The following is a 20,083-nucleotide window of genomic DNA, read 5'->3' as shown; positions in this document are numbered from 1 at the left end:
AGTGGAGTGGAGTGGAGTGGAGAGGAGTGGAATGCGGTGGAGTGGAGTGGAGTGGAGTGGAGTGGAGTGGAATGGAGTGGAGTGGAGTGGATATGAATGCAGTGGAGTGGAGTGGAGTGGAGTGGAGTGGAGTGGAGTGGAGTGGAGTGGAGAGGAGAAAAGTTGAATGCAGTGGAGTGGAGTGGAGTGGAGTGGAGTGGAGTGGAGTGGAGTGGAGTGGAGTGGAGTGGAGTGGAGTGGAGTGGAGTGGAGTGGAGTGGAGTGGAGTGGAGTGGAGTGGAGTGGAGTGGAGTTGAGTGGAGTTGAGAGGAGTGCAATGCAGTGCAGAGGAGTGGAATGCAGTGCAGAGGAGTGAAGTGGAGTGGAGTGGAGTGGAGTGGAGTGGAGTAGAGTAGAGTGGAGTGGAGTGGAATGCAGTTGAGTGGATTGGAGAGGAGTGGAATGCAGTGCAGTGGATTGGAATGCAGTGAAGTGGAGTGGAGTGGAGTGGAGTGGAGTGGAGTGGAGTGGAGTGGACTGGAGTGGAGTGGAGTGGAGTGGAGTGTTGTGGAGAGGAGTGGAATGCAGTGCAGTAAAGTGGAGTGGAGTTTAATGCAGTGGAGTGGAGAGGAGTGGAATGCAGTGGAGTGGAGTGGAGTGGAGTGGAATGCAGTGGAGTGGAGTGGAGTGGAGTGGAGTGGAGTGGAGTGGAGTGGAGTGGAGTGGAGTGGAGTGGAGTGGAGTGGAGTGGAGCGGAGTGGAGTGGAGTGGAGTGGAGTGGAGAGAAATGCAATGGAGCTGAGTGGAGTGGAGAGGAGTGGAGTTCAGTGGAGTAGTGTGGAGTGGAGTGGAGTGCAGTGGACTGGGGAGGATTTGTTGCGAGATGAAAGCACTTGAGTGCAGAGGAGTGGAGTGGGGTGGAGTGGTGTGGAGTGGAGTGGCGTGGCGTGGAGTGGAGTGGAGTGGAGTAGGGTGGAGTGGGGTGGAGTAGAGTGAAGAGGAGTGCACATTTATGAAAAGGAATGGAGGAGAGGGTAGTGAGGTGTAGTTGCCTTGATTGGAGAGTAGTGGAGTGGAGTGGATAGGAGAGGACTGGAATGTAGAGGAGTAGATTGGAGTCGATTTGAGTTGATGTAAAGTGGAGTAGAGTGGAGTGGAGTAGAGTGGAGTGGAGTGGAGTGGAGTGGAGTGGAGTGGAGTGGAGTGGAGTTGAGTGGAGTGGAGTGGAGTGGAGTGAAGTGGAGAGAAATGCAATGGAGCTGAGTGGAGTGGAGAGGAGTGGAGTTCAGTGGAGTAGTGTGTAGTGGAGTGGAGTGCAGTGGACTGGGGAGGATTTGTTGCGAGATGAAAGCACTTGAGTGCAGAGGAGTGGAGTGGGGTGGAGTGGTGTGGAGTGGAGTGGCGTGGCGTGGAGTGGAGTGGAGTGGAGTAGGGTGGAGTGGGGTGGAGTAGAGTGAAGAGGAGTGCACATTTATGAAAAGGAATGGAGGAGAGGGTAGTGAGGTGTAGTTGCCTTGATTGGAGAGTAGTGGAGTGGAGTGGATAGGAGAGGACTGGAATGTAGAGGAGTAGATTGGAGTCGATTTGAGTTGATGTAAAGTGGAGTAGAGTGGAGTGGAGTAGAGTGGAGTGGAGTGGAGTGGAGTGGAGTGGAGTGGAGTGGAGTGGAGTGGAGTGGAGTTGAATGCAGTGGAGTGGAGTGGAGTGGAGTGGAGTGGAGTGGAGTGGAGTGGAGTGGAGTGGAGTGGAGTGGAGTGGATATGAATGCAGTGGAGTGGAGTGGAGTGGAGTGGAGTGGAGTGGAGTGGAGTGGAGTGGAGTGGAGTGGAGTGGAGTGGAGTGGAGTGGAGTGGAGTGGAGTGGAGTTGAGAGGAGTGCAATGCAGTGCAGAGGAGTGGAATGCAGTGCAGAGGAGTGAAGTGGAGTGGAGTGGAGTGGAGTAGAGTAGAGTGGAGTGGAGTGGAATGCAGTTGAGTGGATTGGAGAGGAGTGGAATGCAGTGCAGTGGATTGGAATGCAGTGGAGTGGAGTGGAGTGGAGTGGAGTGGAGTGGAGTGGAGTGGAGTGGAGTGGAGTGGAGTGGAGTGGAGTGGAGAGGAGTGGAATGCAGTGGAGTGGAGTGGAGTGGAGTGGAGTGGAGTGGAGTGGAGTGGAGTGAAGTGGAGTGGAGTGGAGTGGAGTGGAGTGGAGTGGAGTGGAGTGGAGTGGAGTGGAGTGGAGTGGAGTGGAGTGGAGTGGAGTGGAGTGGAGTGTTAATCAGTGGAATGCAGTGGAATGCACTGGAGTGCAGTGGAGAGGAGAGGAGAGGAGTGGAGTGGAGTGGAGTGGAGTGGAGTGGAGTGGAGTGGAGTGGAGTGGAGTGGAGTGGAGTGGAGTGGAGTGGAATGGAGTGGAGTGGAGTGGAGTGGAGTGCAGTGGAGAGGAGAGGAGAGGAGTGGAGTGGAGTGGAGTGGAGTGGAGTGGAGTGGAGTGGAGTGGAGTGGAATGGAGTGGAGTGGAGTGGAGTGGAGTGGAGTGGAGTGGAGTGGAGTGGAGTGGAGTGGAGTAGAGTGGAGAGGAGTGGAATGCAATGCAGTGGAGTGGAATGCAATGCAGTGATGTGGAGTGGAGTGGAATGCAGTGGAGTGGAGAGGAGTGGAATGCAGTGGAGTGGAGAGGAGAGGAGAGGAGTGGAGTGGAGTGGAGTGGAGTGGAGTGGAGTGGAGTGGAGTGGAATGGAGTGGAGTGGAGTGGAGTGGAGTTGAGTGGAGTAGAGTGGAGAGGAGTGGAATGCAATGCAGTGGAGTGGAATGCAATGCAGTGATGTGGAGTGGAGTGGAATGCAGTGGAGTGGAGAGGAGTGGAATGCAGTGGAGTGGAGAGGAGTGGAGTGGAGTGGAGTGGAGTGGAGTGGAGTGGAGTGGAGTGGAGTGGAGTGGAGTGGAGAGGAGTGGAATGCAGTAGAGTGGAGTGGAGTGGAGTGGAGTGGAGTGGAGTGGAGTGGCGTGGAGTGGAGTGGAGTGGAGTGGAGTGGAGTGGAATGCAGTGGAGTGGAAAGGAGCGGAGTGGAGTGGAGTGGAGTGGAGTGGAGTGGAGTGGAGTGGAGTGGAGTGGAGTGGAGTGGAGTGGAATGCAGTGGAGTGGAAAGGAGCGGAGTGGAGTGGAGTGGAGTGGAGTGGAGTGGAGTGGAGTGGAGTGGAGTAGAGAGGAGTGGAATGCAGTGGAGTGGAGTGGAGTGGAATGCTGTGCAGTGAAGTGGAGTGGAGTGGAATGCAATGGAGTGGAGTGGAGTGGAGAGGAGTGGAATGCAGTGGAGTGGAGTGGAGTGGAGTGGAGTGGAGTGGAGTGGAGTGGAGTGGAGTGGAGTGGAGTGGAGTGGAGTGGAATGCAGTGGAATGCAGGGAGTGGAGTGGAGTGGAGTGGAGAGGAGTGGAATGCAGTGCAGTGGAGTGGAATGCAGTGCAGTGAAGTGGAGTGGAGTGGAATGCAATGGAGTGGAGTGGAGTGGAGAGGAGTGGAATGCAGTGAAGTGGAGTGGAGTGGAGTGGAGTGGAGTGGAGTGGAGTGGAGTGGAGTGGAGTGGAGTGGAGTGGAGTGGAGTGGAATGCAGTGGAATGCAGTGGATTGGAGTGGAGTGGAGTGGAGTGGAGTGGAGTGGAGAGGAGTAGAATGCAGTGGAGTGGAGTGAAGTGGAGTGGAGTGGAGTGGAGTGGAGTGGAGTGGAGTGGAGTGGAGTGGAGTGGAATGCAGTGCAGTGGATTGGAATGCAGTAGAGTGGTGTGGAGTGGAGTGGAGAGGAGTAGAATGCAGTGGAGTGGAGTGAAGTGGAGTGGAGTGGAGTGGAATGCAGTGGAGTGGAGTGGAGTGGAGTGGAGTTGAATGCAGTAGAGTGGTGTGGAGTGGAGTGGAGTGGAGTGGAGTGGAGTGGAGTGGAGTGGAGTGGAGTGGAGTGGAGTGGAGTGGAGTTGAATGCAGTGGAGTGGTGTGGAGTGGAGTGGAGTGGAGTGGAGTGGAGTGCAGTTGAGTGGAGTGGAGTGGAGTGGAGTGGAGTGGAGTGGAGTGGAGTGGAGTGGAGTGGAGTGGAGAGGAGTGGAATGCAGTGGAGTGGAGTGAAGTGGAGTGGAGTGGAGTGGAGTGGAGTGGAGTGGAGTGGAGTGGAGTGAAGTGGAGTTGAATGCAGTGGAGTGGTGTGGAGTGGAGTGGAGTGGAATGCGGTGGAGTGGAGTGGAGTGGAGTGGAGTGGAGTGGATATGAATGCAGTGGAGTGGAGTGGAGTGGAGTGGAGTGGAGTGGAGTGGAGTGGAGTGGAGTGGAGTGGAGTGGAGTGGAGAGGAGAAAAGTTGAATGCAGTGGAGTGGAGTGGAGTGGAGTGGAGTGGAGTGGAGTGGAGTGGAGTGGAGTGGAGTGGAGTGGAGTGGAGTGGAGTGGAGTGGAGTGGAGTGGAGTGGAGTTGAGAGGAGTGCAATGCAGTGCAGAGGAGTGGAATGCAGTGCAGAGGAGTGAAGTGGAGTGGAGTGGAGTGGAGTGTATTGGAGTAGAGTAGAGTGGAGTGGAGTGGAATGCAGTTGAGTGGATTGGAGAGGAGTGGAATGCAGTGCAGTGGATTGGAATGCAGTGAAGTGGAGTGGAGTGGAGTGGAGTGGAGTGGAGTGGAGTGGAGTGGAGTGGAGTGGAGTGGAGTGGAGTGGAGTGGAGTGGAGTGTTGTGGAGAGGAGTGGAATGCAGTGCAGTAAAGTGGAGTGGAGTTTAATGCAGTGGAGTGGAGAGGAGTGGAATGCAGTGGAGTGGAGTGAAGTGGAGTTGAATGCAGTGGAGTGGAGTGGAGTGGAGTGGAGTGGAGTGGAATGCGGTGGAGTGGAGTGGAGTGGAGTGGAGTGGAGTGGAGTGGATATGAATGCAGTGGAGTGGAGTGGAGTGGAGTGGAGTGGAGTGGAGTGGAGTGGAGTGGAGTGGAGTGGAGTGGAGAGGAGAAAAGTTGAATGCAGTGGAGTGGAGTGGAGTGGAGTGGAGTGGAGTGGAGTGGAGTGGAGTTGGATGGATAGGAATTGTTTGGCGCATTGTGGAAATGTGTGGAGAGGAGTGGAGTGGAGTGGAGTGGAGAGGAGTGGAGTGGAGTAAAGTTGAGTGGAGTGGAGTGGAGGGGAGTGGAGGGGCGTGGAGTGGAGTGGAGTGGGGTGTAATGAAGTGGGGTGGAGTGGGGTGGAGTGGTGTGGAGTAGAGTGAAGAGTAGTGCACATGTATGAAAAGGAATGAAGGAGAGGGTAGTGAGGTGTAGATGCCTTGATTGGAGAGTAGTGGAGTTCAAAGGAGTGGTGCGGAGTGGAGTGGACGAGAGTGGAGGGGAGTGGAGTGGAGTGGAGTGGGGTGGAATGAAGTAGGGCGGAGTGGGGGGGAGTGGAGTGGAGTGGTGTGGAGTAGAGTGAAGAGGAGTGCACATGTATGAAAAGGAATGGAGGAGAGGGTAGTGAGGTGTAGATGCCTTGATTGGAGAGTAGTGGAGTAGAGTGGAGTGGAGTGGAGTGGAGATGAGTGGAGTGGGATGGATAGGAATTGTTTGGTGCATTGTGGAAATGTGTGGAGAGGAGTGGAGTGGGGTGGAGTGGGGTGGAGTGGCGTGGAGTGGCGTGGAGTGGAGTGGAGTGGAGTGGAGTGGAGTGGAGTGGATTGGAGTGGAGTGGAGTGGAGTGGAGTGGGATGGATAGGAATTGTTTGGCGCATTGTGGAAATGTGTGGAGAGGAGTGGAGTGGAGAGGAGTGGAGTGTAGTGGAGTAAAGTTGAGTGGAGTGGAGTGGAGGGGAGAGGAGGGGCGTGGAGGGGAGAGGAGGGGCGTGGAGTGGAGTGGAGTGGGGTGGAATGAAGTGGGGTGAAGTGGGGTGGAGTGGTGTGGAGTAGAGTGAAGAGGAGTGCACATGTATGAAAAGGAATGAAGGAGAGGGTAGTGAGGTGTAGATGCCTTGATTGGAGAGCAGTGGAGTGGAGTGGAGTGGAGTGGAGTGGAGTGGAGTGGAGTGGAGTGGAGTGGAGTGGAGTGGGATGAATAGGAATTGTTGGGTGCATTGTGGAAATGTGTGGAGAGGAGTGGAGTGGGGTCGAGTGGGGTGCAGTGACATGGAGTGGCGTGGAGTAGAGTGGAGAGGAGTGGAATGCAGTGGAGTGGAGTGGAGTGGAGTGGAGTGGAGTGGAGTGGAGTGGAGTGGAGTGGAGTGGAGTGGAGTGGAGTGGAGTGGAGTGGAGTGGAGTGGAATGCAGTGGAGTGTAGTGGAGTGGAGTGGAATGCAGTGGAATGCAGTGGAGTGCAGTGGAGTGGAGAGGAGTGGAGTGGAGTGGAGTGGAGAGGAGTGGAATGCAGTGCAGTGGAGTGGAATGCAGTGCAGTGAAGTGGAGTGGAGTGGAATGCAGTGGAGTAGAGAGGAGTGGAGTGGAGTGGATTGGAGTGGAGTGGAGTGGAGTGGAGTGGAGTGGAGTGGAGTGGAGTGGAGTGGAGTGGAGTGGAGAGGAGTGGAATGCAGTGGAGTGGAGTGGAGTGGAGTGGAGTGGAGTGGAGTGGAGTGGAGTGGAGTGGAGTGGAGTGGAGTGGAGTGGAGTGGAGTGGAGAGGAGTGGAATGCAGTGGTGTGGAGTGGAATGCTGTGCAGTGAAGTGGAGTGGTGTGGAATGCTGTGGAGTGGAGAGAAGTGGAATGCAGTGCAGTGGAGTGGAATGCAGTGCAGTGAAGTGGAGTGGAGTGGAATGCAGTTGAGTGGATTGGAGAGGAGTGGAATGCAGTGCAGTGGATTGGAATGCAGTGAAGTGGAGTGGAGTGGAGTGGAGTGGAGTGGAGTGGAGTGGAGTGGAGTTGAGTGGAGTGGAGTGGAGTGGAGTGGAGTGGACTGGAGTGGAGTGGAGTGGAGTGGAGTGGAGTGTTGTGGAGAGGAGTGGAATGCAGTGCAGTAAAGTGGAGTGGAGTTTAATGCAGTGGAGTGGAGAGGAGTGGAATGCAGTGGAGTGGAGTGGAGTGGAGTGGAGTGGAGTGGAGTGGAGTGGAGTGGAGTGGAGTGGAGTGGAGTGGAGTGGAGTGGAGTGGAGTGGAGTAGAGTAGAGTGGAGAGGAGTGGAATGCAGTGGAGTGGAGTAGAGTGGAGTGGAGTGGAGTGAAGTGGAGTGGAATGCAGTGGAGTGGAGAGGAGTGGAATGCAGTGGAGTGGAGAGGAGTGGAGTGGAGTGGAGTGGAGTGGAGTGGAGTGGAGTGGAGTGGAGTGGAGTGGAGTGGAGAGGAGTGGAATGCAGTGGAGTGGAGTGGAGTGGAGTGGAGTGGAGTGGAGTGGAGTGGAGTGGAGTGGAGTGGAGTGGAGTGGAGTGGAGTGGAGTGGAGTGGAATGCAGTGGAGTGGAAAGGAGCGGAGTGGAGTGGAGTGGAGTGGAGTGGAGTTGAGTAAAGTGGAGTGGAGTGGAGTGGAGTGGAGTGGAGTGGAGTGGAGTGGAGTGGAGTGGAGTGGAGTGGAGTAGAGAGGAGTGGAATGCAGTGGAGTGGAGTGGAGTGGAGTGGAGTGGAGTGGAGTGGAGTGGAGTGGAGTGGAGTGGAGTGGAGTGGAGTGTTAATCAGTGGAATGCAGTGGAATGCACTGGAGTGCAGTGGAGAGGAGAGGAGAGGAGTGGAGTGGAGTGGAGTGGAGTGGAGTGGAGTGGAGTGGAGTGGAGTGGAGTGGAATGGAGTGGAGTGGAGTGGAGTGGAGTGGAGTGGAGTGGAGTGGAGTGGAGTGGAGTAGAGTGGAGAGGAGTGGAATGCAATGCAGTGGAGTGGAATGCAATGCAGTGATGTGGAGTGGAGTGGAATGCAGTGGAGTGGAGAGGAGTGGAATGCAGTGGAGTGGAGAGGAGTGGAGTGGAGTGGAGTGGAGTGGAGTGGAGTGGAGTGGAGAGGAGTGGAATGCAGTGGAGTGGAGTGGAGTGGAGTGGAGTGGAGTGGAGTGGAGTGGAGTGGAGTGGAGTGGAATGCAGTGGAGTGGAAAGGAGCGGAGTGGAGTGGAGTGGAGTGGAGTGGAGTGGAGTGGAGTGGAGTGGAGTTGAGTGGAGTGGAGTGGAGTGGAGTGGAGTGGAGTGGAGTGTAGTGGAATGCAGTGGAGTGGAAAGGAGCGGAGTGGAGTGGAGTGGAGTGGAGTGGAGTGGAGTAGAGAGGAGTGGAATGCAGTGGAGTGGAGTGGAGTGGAATGCTGTGCAGTGAAGTGGAGTGGAGTGGAATGTAGTGGAGAGGAGAAGAGTGGAATGCAGTGCAGTGGAGTGGAATGCAGTGCAGTGAAGTGGAGTGGAGTGGAATGCAATGGAGTGGAGTGGAGTGGAGAGGAGTGGAATGCAGTGGAGTGGAGTGGAGTGGAGTGGAGTGGAGTGGAGTGGAGTGGAGTGGAGTGGAGTGGAGTGGAATGCAGTGGAATGCAGGGAGTGGAGTGGAGTGGAGTGGAGAGGAGTGGAATGCAGTGCAGTGGAGTGGAATGCAGTGCAGTGAAGTGGAGTGGAGTGGAATGTAGTGGAGTGGAGAAGAGTGGAATGCAGTGCAGTAGAGTGGAATGCAGTGCAGTGAAGTGGAGTGGAGTGGAATGCAATGGAGTGGAGTGGAGTGGAGAGGAGTGGAATGCAGTGAAGTGGAGTGGAATGCAGTGGAATGCAGTGGATTGGAGTGGAGTGGAGTGGAGTGGAGTGGAGTGGAGAGGAGTAGAATGCAGTGGAGTGGAGTGAAGTGGAGGGGAGTGGAGTGGAGTGGAGTGGAGTGGAGTGGAGTGGAGTGGAGTTGAATGCAGTAGAGTGGTGTGGAGTGGAGTGGAGTGGAGTGGAGTGGAGTGGAGTGGAGTGGAGTGGAGTGGAGTGGAGTTGAATGCAGTGGAGTGGTGTGGAGTGGAGTGGAGTGGAGTGGAGTGGAGTGCAGTTGAGTGGCGTGGAGTGGAGTGGAGTGGAGTTGAATGCAGTGGAGTGGTGTGGAGTGGAGTGGAGTGGAGTGGAGTGGAGTGCAGTTGAGTGGCGTGGAGTGGAGTGGAGTGGAGTGGAGTGGAGTGGAGTGGAGTGGAGAGGAGTGGAATGCAGTGGAGTGGAGTGAAGTGGAGTGGAGTGGAGTGGAGTGGAGTGAAGTGGAGTTGAATGCAGTGGAGTGGTGTGGAGTGGAGTGGAGTGGAATGCGGTGGAGTGGAGTGGAGTGGAGTGGAGTGGAGTGGAGTGGAGTGGAGTGGAGTGGATATGAATGCAGTGGAGTGGAGTGGAGTGGAGTGGAGTGGAGTGGAGTGGAGTGGAGTGGAGTGGAGTGGAGTGGAGTGGAGTGGAGAGGAGTGGAATGCAGTGGAGTGGAGTGAAGTGGAGTGGAGTGGAGTGGAGTGGAGTGAAGTGGAGTTGAATGCAGTGGAGTGGTGTGGAGTGGAGTGGAGTGGAATGCGGTGGAGTGGAGTGGAGTGGAGTGGAGTGGAGTGGAGTGGAGTGGAGTGGAGAGGAGTGGAATGCAGTGGAGTGGAGTGAAGTGGAGTGGAGTGGAGTGGAGTGGAGTGAAGTGGAGTTGAATGCAGTGGAGTGGTGTGGAGTGGAGTGGAGTGGAATGCGGTGGAGTGGAGTGGAGTGGAGTGGAGTGGAGTGGAGTGGAGTGGAGTGGATATGAATGCAGTGGAGTGGAGTGGAGTGGAGTGGAGTGGAGTGGAGTGGAGTGGAGTGGAGTGGAGTGGAGTGGAGTGGAGTGGAGAGGAGTGGAATGCAGTGGAGTGGAGTGAAGTGGAGTGGAGTGGAGTGGAGTGGAGTGAAGTGGAGTTGAATGCAGTGGAGTGGTGTGGAGTGGAGTGGAGTGGAATGCGGTGGAGTGGAGTGGAGTGGAGTGGAGTGGAGTGGAGTGGAGTGGATATGAATGCAGTGGAGTGGAGTGGAGTGGAGTGGAGTGGAGTGGAGTGGAGTGGAGTGGAGTGGAGTGGAGTGGAGTGGAGAGGAGAAAAGTTGAATGCAGTGGAGTGGAGTGGAGTGGAGTGGAGTGGAGTGGAGTGGAGTGGAGTGGAGTGGAGTGGAGTGGAGTGGAGTTGAGAGGAGTGCAATGCAGTGCAGAGGAGTGGAATGCAGTGCAGAGGAGTGAAGTGGAGTGTAGTGGAGTGGAGTGTAGTGGAGTAGAGTAGAGTGGAGTGGAGTGGAATGCAGTTGAGTGGATTGGAGAGGAGTGGAATGCAGTGCAGTGGATTGGAATGCAGTGAAGTGGAGTGGAGTGGAGTGGAGTGGAGTGGAGTGGAGTGGAGTGGAGTGGAGTGGAGTGGAGTGGAGTGGAGTGGAGTGTTGTGGAGAGGAGTGGAATGCAGTGCAGTAAAGTGGAGTGGAGTTTAATGCAGTGGAGTGGAGAGGAGTGGAATGCAGTGGAGTGGAGTGGAGTGGAGTGGAGTGGAGTGGAGTGGAGTGGAGTGGAGTGGAGTGGAGTGGAGTGGAGTGGAATGCAGTGGAGTGGAGTGGAGTGGAGTGGAATGCAGTGGAGTGGAGTGGAGTGGAGTGGAGTGGAGTGGAGTGGAGTGGAGTGGAGTGGAGCGGAGTGGAGTGGAGTGGAGTGGAGTGGAGAGAAATGCAATGGAGCTGAGTGGAGTGGAGAGGAGTGGAGTTCAGTGGAGTAGTGTGTAGTGGAGTGGAGTGCAGTGGACTGGGGAGGATTTGTTGCGAGATGAAAGCACTTGAGTGCAGAGGAGTGGAGTAGGGTGGAGTGGGGTGGAGTAGAGTGAAGAGGAGTGCACATTTATGAAAAGGAATGGAGGAGAGGGTAGTGAGGTGTAGTTGCCTTGATTGGAGAGTAGTGGAGTGGAGTGGATAGGAGAGGACTGGAATGTAGAGGAGTAGATTGGAGTCGATTTGAGTTGATGTAAAGTGGAGTAGAGTGGAGTGGAGTAGAGTGGAGTGGAGTGGAGTGGAGTGGAGTGGAGTGGAGTGGAGTGGAGTGGAGTGGAGTGGAGTGGAGTGGAGTGGAGTGGAGTGGAGTTGAATGCAGTGGAGTGGAGTGGAGTGGAGTGGAGTGGAGTGGAGTGGAGTGGAGTGGAGTGGAGTGGAGTGGAGTGGAGTGGAGTGGAGTGAAGTGGAGTTGAATGCAGTGGAGTGGAGTGGAGTGGAATGCGGTGGAGTGGAGTGGAGTGGAGTGGAGTGGAGTGGAGTGGATATGAATGCAGTGGAGTGGAGTGGAGTGGAGTGGAGTGGAGTGGAGTGGAGTGGAGTGGAGTGGAGTGGAGTGGAGAGGAGAAAAGTTGAATGCAGTGGAGTGGAGTGGAGTGGAGTGGAGTGGAGTGGAGTGGAGTGGAGTGGAGTGGAGTGGAGTGGAGTGGAGTGGAGTGGAGTTGAGAGGAGTGCAATGCAGTGCAGAGGAGTGGAATGCAGTGCAGAGGAGTGAAGTGGAGTGGAGTGGAGTGGAGTGGAGTGGAGTAGAGTAGAGTGGAGTGGAGTGGAATGCAGTTGAGTGGATTGGAGAGGAGTGGAATGCAGTGCAGTGGATTGGAAAGCAATGAAGTGGAGTGGAGTGGAGTGGAGTGGAGTGGAGTCGAGTGGAGTGGAGTGGAGTGGACTGGACTGGAGTGGAGTGGAGTGGAGTGGAGTGTTGTGGAGAGGAGTGGAATGCAGTGCAGTAAAGTGGAGTGGAGTTTAATGCAGTGGAGTGGAGAGGAGTGGAATGCAGTGGAGTGGAGTGGAGTGGAGTGGAGTGGAGTGGAGTGGAGTGGAGTGGAGTGGAATGCAGTGGAGTGGAGTGGAGTGGAGTGGAATGCAGTGGAGTGGAGTGGAGTGGAGTAGAGTGGAGTGGAGTGGAGCGGAGTGGAGTGGAGTTGAGTGGAGTGGAGAGAAATGCAATGGAGCTGAGTGGAGTGGAGAGGAGTGGAGTTCAGTGGAGTAGTGTGTAGTGGAGTGGAGTGCAGTGGACCTGGGAGGATTTGTTGCGAGATGAAAGCACTTGAGTGCAGAGGAGTGGAGTGGGGTGGAGTGGTGTGGAGTGGAGTGGCGTGGCGTGGAGTGGAGTGGAGTGGAGTAGGGTGGAGTGGGGTGGAGTAGAGTGAAGAGGAGTGCGCATTTATGAAAAGGAATGGAGGAGAGGGTAGTGAGGTGTAGTTGCCTTGATTGGAGAGTAGTGGAGTGGAGTGGATAGGAGAGGACTGGAATGTAGGGGAGTAGATTGGAGTCGATTTGAGTTGATGTAAAGTGGAGTAGAGTGGAGTGGAGTAGAGAGGTGGAGTGGAGTGGAGTGGATTGGAGTGGAGTGGAGTGGAGAGGAGAAAAGTTGAATGCAGTGGAGTGGAGTGGAGTGGAGTGGAGTGGAGTGGAGTGGAGTGGAGTGGAGTGGAGTTGAGAGGAGTGCAATGCAGTGCAGAGGAGTGGAATGCAGTGCAGAGGAGTGAAGTGGAGTGGAGTGGAGTGGAGTGGAGTGGAGTAGAGTAGAGTGGAGTGGAGTGGAATGCAGTTGAGTGGATTGGAGAGGAGTGGAATGCAGTGCAGTGGATTGGAATGCAGTGAAGTGGAGTGGAGTGGAGTGGAGTGGAGTGGAGTGGAGTGGAGTGGACTGGAGTGGAGTGGAGTGGAGTGGAGTGGAGTGGAGTGAAGTGGAGTGGAGTGGAGTGGGATGGAGAGGAATTGTTTGGTGCATTGTGGAAATGTGTGGAGAGGACTGCAGTGGAGTGGAGTGGAGTGGAGTGAAGTGGAGTGGAGTGGAGTGGAGTGGAGTGGAGTGGAGTGGAGTGGAGTGGAGTGGAGTGGAGTGGAGTGGAGTGGAGTGGAGTGGAATAGAGTGGAGTGGTGTGGAATGGAGTGGAGTGGAGTGGAGTTGAGTTGAATGGTGAGGATGTGTTGGAAGAGGAAAACTGTCGAGTGGATAGGTGTGTAGTGGAGTCGAGTGGAGAAAAGTGGAGTGGAATTCTGTGGTGTGGGGTGGAGAGGATTTTAGTAGAGGAGAGACGAGTTGATGAGTGGAGTGGAGTTCAAAGGAGTGGTGCGGAGTGGAGTGGACGGGAGTGGAGGGGAGTGGAGTGGAGTGGAGTGGGGTGGAATGAAGTAGGGCGGAGTGGGGGGGAGTGGGGTGGAGTGGTGTGGAGTAGAGTGAAGAGGAGTGCACATGTATGAAAAGGAATGAAGGAGAGGGTTGTGAGGTGTAGATGCCTTGATTGGAGAGTAGTGGAGTTCAAAGGAGTGGTGCGGAGTGGAGTGGAGGGGAGTGGAGGGGAGTGGAGTGGAGTGGAGTGGGGTGGAATGAAGTAGGGCGGAGTGGGGGGGAGTGGGGTGGAGTGGTGTGGAGTAGAGTGAAGAGGAGTGCACATGTATGAAAAGGAATGGAGGAGAGGGTAGTGAGGTGTAGATGCCTTGATTGGAGAGTAGTGGAGTAGAGTGGAGTTGAGTGGAGTGGAATGGAGTGGGATGGATAGGAATTGTATGGTGCATTGTGGAAATGTGTGGAGAGGAGTGGAGTGGGGTTGAGTGGGGTGGAGTGGCGTGGAGTGGGGTGGAGTGGCGTGGAGTGGCGTGGAGTGGAGTGGAGTGGAGTGGAGTGGAGTGGAGTTGAGTGGAGTGGAGTGGAGTGGAGTGGAGTGGAGTGGAGTGGAGTGGAGTGGGATGGATAGGAATTGTTTGGCACATTGTGGAAATGTGTGGAGAGGAGTGGAGTGGAGAGGAGTGGAGTGTAGTGGAGTAAAGTTGAGTGGAGTGGAGTGGAGTGGAGGGGAGAGGAGGAGCGTGGAGTGGAGTGGAGTGGGGTGGAATGAAGTGGGGTGGAGTGGGGTGGAGTGGTGTGGAGTAGAGTGAAGAGGAGTGCACATGTATGAAAAGGAATGAAGGAGAGGGTAGTGAGGTGTAGATGCCTTGATTGGAGAGCAGTGGAGTGGAGTGGAGTGAAGTGGAGTGGAGTGGAGTGGAGTGGAGTGGAGTGGAGTGGAGTGGAGTGGAGTGGAGTGGAGTGGAGTTGAGTGGAGTGGAGTGGAGTGGAGTGGAGTGGAGTGGAGTGGAGTGGAGTGGGATGGATAGGAATTGTTTGGCACATTGTGGAAATGTGTGGAGAGGAGTGGAGTGGAGAGGAGTGGAGTGTAGTGGAGTAAAGTTGAGTGGAGTGGAGTGGAGTGGAGGGGAGAGGAGGAGCGTGGAGTGGAGTGGAGTGGGGTGGAATGAAGTGGGGTGGAGTGGGGTGGAGTGGTGTGGAGTAGAGTGAAGAGGAGTGCACATGTATGAAAAAGGAATGAAGGAGAGGGTAGTGAGGTGTAGATGCCTTGATTGGAGAGCAGTGGAGTGGAGTGGAGTGAAGTGGAGTGGAGTGGAGTGGAGTGGAGTGGAGTGGAGTGGAGTGGAGTGGAGTGGGATGAATAGGAATTGTTGGGTGCATTGTGGAAATGTGTGGAGAGAAGTGGAGTGGGGTGGAGTGGGGTGCAGTGGCGTGGAGTGGCGTGGAGTAGAGTGGAGAGGAGTGGAATGCAGTGGAGTGGAGTGGAGTGGAGTGGAGTGGAGTGGAGTGGAGTGGAGTGGAGTGGAGTGGAGTGGAGTGGAGTGGAATGCAGTGGAATGCTGTGCAGTGGAGAGGAGTGGAATGCAGTGCAGTGAAGTAGAATGCAGTGAGTGCAGTGGAGTGGAGAGGAGTGGAGTGGAGTGGAGAGGAGTGGAATGCAGTGGAGTGTAGAGGAGTGGAGTGGAATGCAGTGGAATGCAGTGGAGTGCAGTGGAGTGGAGAGGAGTGGAGTGGAGTGGAGTGGAGTGGAGTGGAGTGGAGTGGAGTGGAGTGGAGTGGAGTGGAATGCAGTGGAGTGGAGAGGAGTGGAGTGGAGTGGAGTGGAGTGAAGTGGAGTGGAGTGGGATGGAGAGGAATTGTTTGGTGCATTGTGGAAATGTGTGGAGAGAACTGCAGTGGAGTGGAGTGGAGTGGAGTGGAGTGGAGTGGAGTGGAGTGGAGTGGAGTGGAGTGGAGTGGAGTGGAGTGGAGTGGAGTGGAGTGGAGTGGAGTGGAGTGGAATAGAGTGGAGTGGTGTGGAATGGAGTGGAGTGGAGTGGAGTTGAGTTGAATGGTAAGGAAGTGTTGGAAGAGGAAAACTGTCGAGTGGATAGGTGTGTAGTGGAGTCGAGTGGAGAAAAGTGGAGTGGAATTCTGTGGTGTGGTGTGGAGAGGATTTTAGTAGAGGAGAGACGAGTTGAAGAGAGTGGAGTGGAGTTCAAAGGAGTGGTGCGGAGTGGAGTGGAGGGGAGTGGAGGGGAGTGGAGTGGAGTGGAGTGGAGTGGAGTGGGGTGGAATGAAGTGGGGTGGAGTGGGGGGGAGTGGGGTGGAGTGGTGTGGAGTAGAGTGAAGAGGAGTGCACATGTATGAAAAGGAATGGAGGAGAGGGTAGTGAGGTGTAGATGCCTTGATTGGAGAGTAGTTGAGTAGAGTGGAGTGGAGTAGAGTGGAGTGGAGTGGAGTGGAGTGGAGTGGCATGGATAGGAATTGTTTGGTACATTGTGGAAATGTGTGGAGAGGAGTGGAGTGGGGTTGATTGGGGTGGAGTGGCGTGGAGTGGCGTGGAGTGGAGTGGAGTGGAGTGAAGTGGAGTGGAGTGGAGTGGAGTGGAGTGGAGTGGAGTGGAGTGGAGTGGAGTGGAGTGGAGTGGAGTGGAGTGTTAATCAGTGGAATGCAGTGGAATGCACTGGAGTGCAGTGGAGAGGAGAGGAGAGGAGTGGAGTGGAGTGGAGTGGAGTGGAGTGGAGTGGAGTGGAGTGGAGTGGAGTGGAGTGGAGTGGAATGGAGTGGAGTGGAGTGGAGTGGAGTGGAGTGGAGTGGAGTGGAGTGGAGTAGAGTGGAGAGGAGTGGAATGCAATGCAGTGGAGTGGAATGCAATGCAGTGATGTGGAGTGGAGTGGAATGCAGTGGAGTGGAGAGGAGTGGAATGCAGTGGAGTGGAGAGGAGTGGAGTGGAGTGGAGTGGAGTGGAGTGGAGTGGAGAGGAGTGGAATGCAGTGGAGTGGAGTGGAGTGGAGTGGAGTGGAGTGGAGTGGAGTGGAGTGGAGTGGAGTGGAGTGGAGTGGAGTGGAGTGGAGTGGAGTGGAATGCAGTGGAGTGGAAAGGAGCGGAGTGGAGCGGAGTGGAGTGGAGTGGAGTGGAGTGGAGTGGAGTGGAGTGGAGTGGAGTGGAGTGGAGTGGAGTGGAGTGGAGTGGAGTAGAGAGGAGTGGAATGCAGTGGAGTGGAGTGGAGTGGAATGCTGTGCAGTGAAGTGGAGTGGAGTGGAATGTAGTGGAGAGGAGAAGAGTGGAATGCAGTGCAGTGGAGTGGAATGCAGTGCAGTGAAGTGGAGTGGAGTGGAATGTAGTGGAGTGGAGAAGAGTGGAATGCAGTGCAGTAGAGTGGAATGCAGTGCAGTGAAGTGGAGTGGAGTGGAATGCAATGGAGTGGAGTGGAGTGGAGAGGAGTGGAATGCAGTGAAGTGGAGTGGAGTGGAGTGGAGTGGAGTGGAGTGGAGTGGAGTGGAGTGGAGTGGAGTGGAGTGCAGTGGAGTGCAGTGGAGTGGAATGCAGTGGAATGCAGTGGATTGGAGTGGAGTGGAGTGGAGTGGAGTGGAGTGGAGTGGAGTGGAGTGGAGTGGAGTGGAGTGGAGAGGAGTGGAATGCAGTGGAGTGGAGTGAAGTGGAGTGGAGTGGAGTGGAGTGGAGTGGAGTGGAGTGGAGTTGAATGCAGTAGAGTGGTGTGGAGTGGAGTGGAGTGGAGTGGAGTGGAGTTGAATGCAGTGGAGTGGTGTGGAGTGGAGTGGAGTGGAGTGGAGTGGAGTGGAGTGCAGTTGAGTGGAGTGGAGTGGAGTGGAGTGGAGTGGAGTGGAGTGGAGTGGAGTGGAGTGGAGTGGAGTGGAGTGGAGTGGAGTGGAGAGGAGTGGAATGCAGTGGTGTGGAGTGAAGTGGAGTGGAGTGGAGTGGAGTGGAGTGGAGTGGAGTGGAGTGGAGTTGAATGCAGTGGAGTGGAGTGGAGTGGAGTGGAGTGGAGTGGAGTGGAGTGGAGTGGAGTGGAGTAGAGTGGAGTGGAGTGGAGTGGAGTGGAGTGGAGTGAAGTGGAGTTGAATGCAGTGGAGTGGAGTGGAGTGCAGTGGAGTGGAGTGGAGTGGAGTGGAGTGGAGTGGAGTGGAGTGGAGTGGAATGCAGTGGAGTGGAGAGGAGTGGAGTGGAGTGGAGTGGAGTGAAGTGGAGTGGAGTGGGATGGAGAGGAATTGTTTGGTGCATTGTGGAAATGTGTGGAGAGAACTGCAGTGGAGTGGAGTGGAGTGGAGTGGAGTGGAGTGGAGTGGAGTGGAGTGGAGTGGAGTGGAGTGGAGTGGAGTGGAGTGGAGTGGAGTGGAGTGGAATAGAGTGGAGTGGTGTGGAATGGAGTGGAGTGGAGTGGAGTGGAGTTGAATGGTAAGGAAGTGTTGGAAGAGGAAAACTGTCGAGTGGATAGGTGTGTAGTGGAGTCGAGTGGAGAAAAGTGGAGTGGAATTCTGTGGTGTGGTGTGGAGAGGATTTTAGTAGAGGAGAGACGAGTTGAAGAGAGTGGAGTGGAGTTCAAAGGAGTGGTGCGGAGTGGAGTGGAGGGGAGTGGAGGGGAGTGGAGTGGAGTGGAGTGGAGTGGAGTGGGGTGGAATGAAGTGGGGTGGAGTGGGGGGGAGTGGGGTGGAGTGGTGTGGAGTAGAGTGAAGAGGAGTGCACATGTATGAAAAGGAATGGAGGAGAGGGTAGTGAGGTGTAGATGCCTTGATTGGAGAGTAGTTGAGTAGAGTGGAGTGGAGTAGAGTGGAGTGGAGTGGAGTGGAGTGGAGTGGCATGGATAGGAATTGTTTGGTACATTGTGGAAATGTGTGGAGAGGAGTCGAGTGGGGTTGATTGGGGTGGAGTGGCGTGGAGTGGCGTGGAGTGGAGTGGAGTGGAGTGAAGTGGAGTGGAGTGGAGTGGAGTGGAGTGGAGTGGAGTGGAGTGGAGTGGAGTGGAGTGGAGTGGAGTGGAGTGGAGTGGAGTGGAGTGGAGTGGAGTGGAGTGGAGTGTTAATCAGTGGAATGCAGTGGAATGCACTGGAGTGCAGTGGAGAGGAGAGGAGAGGAGTGGAGTGGAGTGGAGTGGAGTGGAGTGGAGTGGAGTGGAGTGGAGTGGAGTGGAATGGAGTGGAGTGGAGTGGAGTGGAGTGGAGTGGAGTGGAGTGGAGTGGAGTGGAGTGGAGTGGAGTGGAGTAGAGTGGAGAGGAGTGGAATGCAATGCAGTGGAGTGGAATGCAATGCAGTGATGTGGAGTGGAGTGGAATGCAGTGGAGTGGAGAGGAGTGGAATGCAGTGGAGTGGAGAGGAGTGGAGTGGAGTGGAGTGGAGTGGAGTGGAGTGGAGTGGAGAGGAGTGGAATGCAGTGGAGTGGAGTGGAGTGGAGTGGAGTGGAGTGGAGTGGAGTGGAGTGGAGTGGAGTGGAGTGGAATGCAGTGGAGTGGAAAGGAGCGGAGTGGAGTGGAGTGGAGTGGAGTGGAGTGGAGTGGAGTGGAGTGGAGTGGAGTGGAGTGGAGTGGAGTGGAGTGGAGTGGAGTAGAGAGGAGTGGAATGCAGTGGAGTGGAGTGGAGTGGAATGCTGTGCAGTGAAGTGGAGTGGAGTGGAATGTAGTGGAGAGGAGAAGAGTGGAATGCAGTGCAGTGGAGTGGAATGCAGTGCAGTGAAGTGGAGTGGAGTGGAATGTAGTGGAGTGGAGAAGAGTGGAATGCAGTGCAGTAGAGTGGAATGCAGTGCAGTGAAGTGGAGTGGAGTGGAATGCAATGGAGTGGAGTGGAGTGGAGAGGAGTGGAATGCAGTGAAGTGGAGTGGAGTGGAGTGGAGTGGAGTGGAGTGGAGTGGAGTGGAGTGCAGTGGAGTGGAGTGGAGTGGAATGCAGTGGAATGCAGTGGATTGGAGTGGAGTGGAGTGGAGTGGAGTGGAGTGGAGTGGAGTGGAGTGGAGTGGAGTGGAGAGGAGTGGAATGCAGTGGAGTGGAGTGAAGTGGAGTGGAGTGGAGTGGAGTGGAGTGGAGTGGAGTGGAGTGGAGTTGAATGCAGTAGAGTGGTGTGGAGTGGAGTGGAGTGGAGTGGAGTGGAGTGGAGTGGAGTTGAATGCAGTGGAGTGGTGTGGAGTGGAGTGGAGTGGAGTGGAGTGGAGTGCAGTTGAGTGGAGTGGAGTGGAGTGGAGTGGAGTGGAGTGGAGTGGAGTGGAGTGGAGAGGAGTGGAATGCAGTGGTGTGGAGTGAAGTGGAGTGGAGTGGAGTGGAGTGGAGTGGAGTGGAGTGGAGTGGAGTTGAATGCAGTGGAGTGGAGTGGAGTGGAGTGGAGTGGAGTGGAGTGGAGTGGAGTGGAGTAGAGTGGAGTGGAGTGGAGTGGAGTGGAGTGGAGTGAAGTGGAGTTGAATGCAGTGGAGTGGAGTGGAGAGGAGTGGAGTGGAATGCGGTGGAGTGGAGTGGAGTGGAGTGGAGTGGAGTGGAGTGGAGTGGAGTGGATATGAATGCAGTGGAGTGGAGTGGAGTGGAGTGGAGTGGAGTGGAGTGGAGTGGAGTGGAGTGGAGTGGAGTGGAGTGGAGTGGAGTGGAGTTGAGAGGAGTGCAATGCAGTGCAGAGGAGTGGAATGCAGTGCAGAGGAGTGAAGTGGAGTGGAGTGGAGTGGAGTGGAGTGGAGTGGAGTGGAATAGAGTAGAGTGGAGTGGAGTGGAATGCAGTTGAGTGGATTGGAGAGGAGTGGAATGCAGTGCAGTGGATTGGAATGCAGTGAAGTGGAGTGGAGTGGAGTGGAGTGGAGTGGAGTGGAGTGGAGTGGACTGGAGTGGAGTGGAGTGGAGTGGAGTGGAGTGTTGTGGAGAGGAGTGGAATGCAGTGCAGTAAAGTGGAGTGGAGTTTAATGCAGTGGAGTGGAGAGGAGTGGAATGCAGTGGAGTGGAGTGGAGTGGAGTGGAGTGGAGTGGAGTGGAGTGGAGTGGAGTGGAGTGGAGTGGAGTGGAGTGGAGTGGAGTGGAGTGGAGTGTTGTGGAGAGGAGTGGAATGCAGTGCAGTAAAGTGGAGTTGAGTTTAATGCAGTGGAGTGGAGAGGAGTGGAATGCAGTGGAGTGGAGTGGAGTGGAGTGGAGTGGAGTGGAGTGGAGTGGAGTGGAGTGGAGTGGAGTGGAGTGGAGTGGAATGCAGTGGAGTGGAGTGGAGTGGAGTGGAATGCAGTGGAGTGGAGAGGAGTGG

Source organism: Cyrtonyx montezumae, unplaced genomic scaffold (genome assembly GCF_038088225.1).
Source record: "Cyrtonyx montezumae isolate F1298 unplaced genomic scaffold, pur_monq_1.0 scaffold_53, whole genome shotgun sequence".
NCBI classification, from domain to species: Eukaryota; Metazoa; Chordata; class Aves; order Galliformes; family Odontophoridae; genus Cyrtonyx; species Cyrtonyx montezumae.
This window is presented reverse-complemented; position numbering follows the sequence as displayed.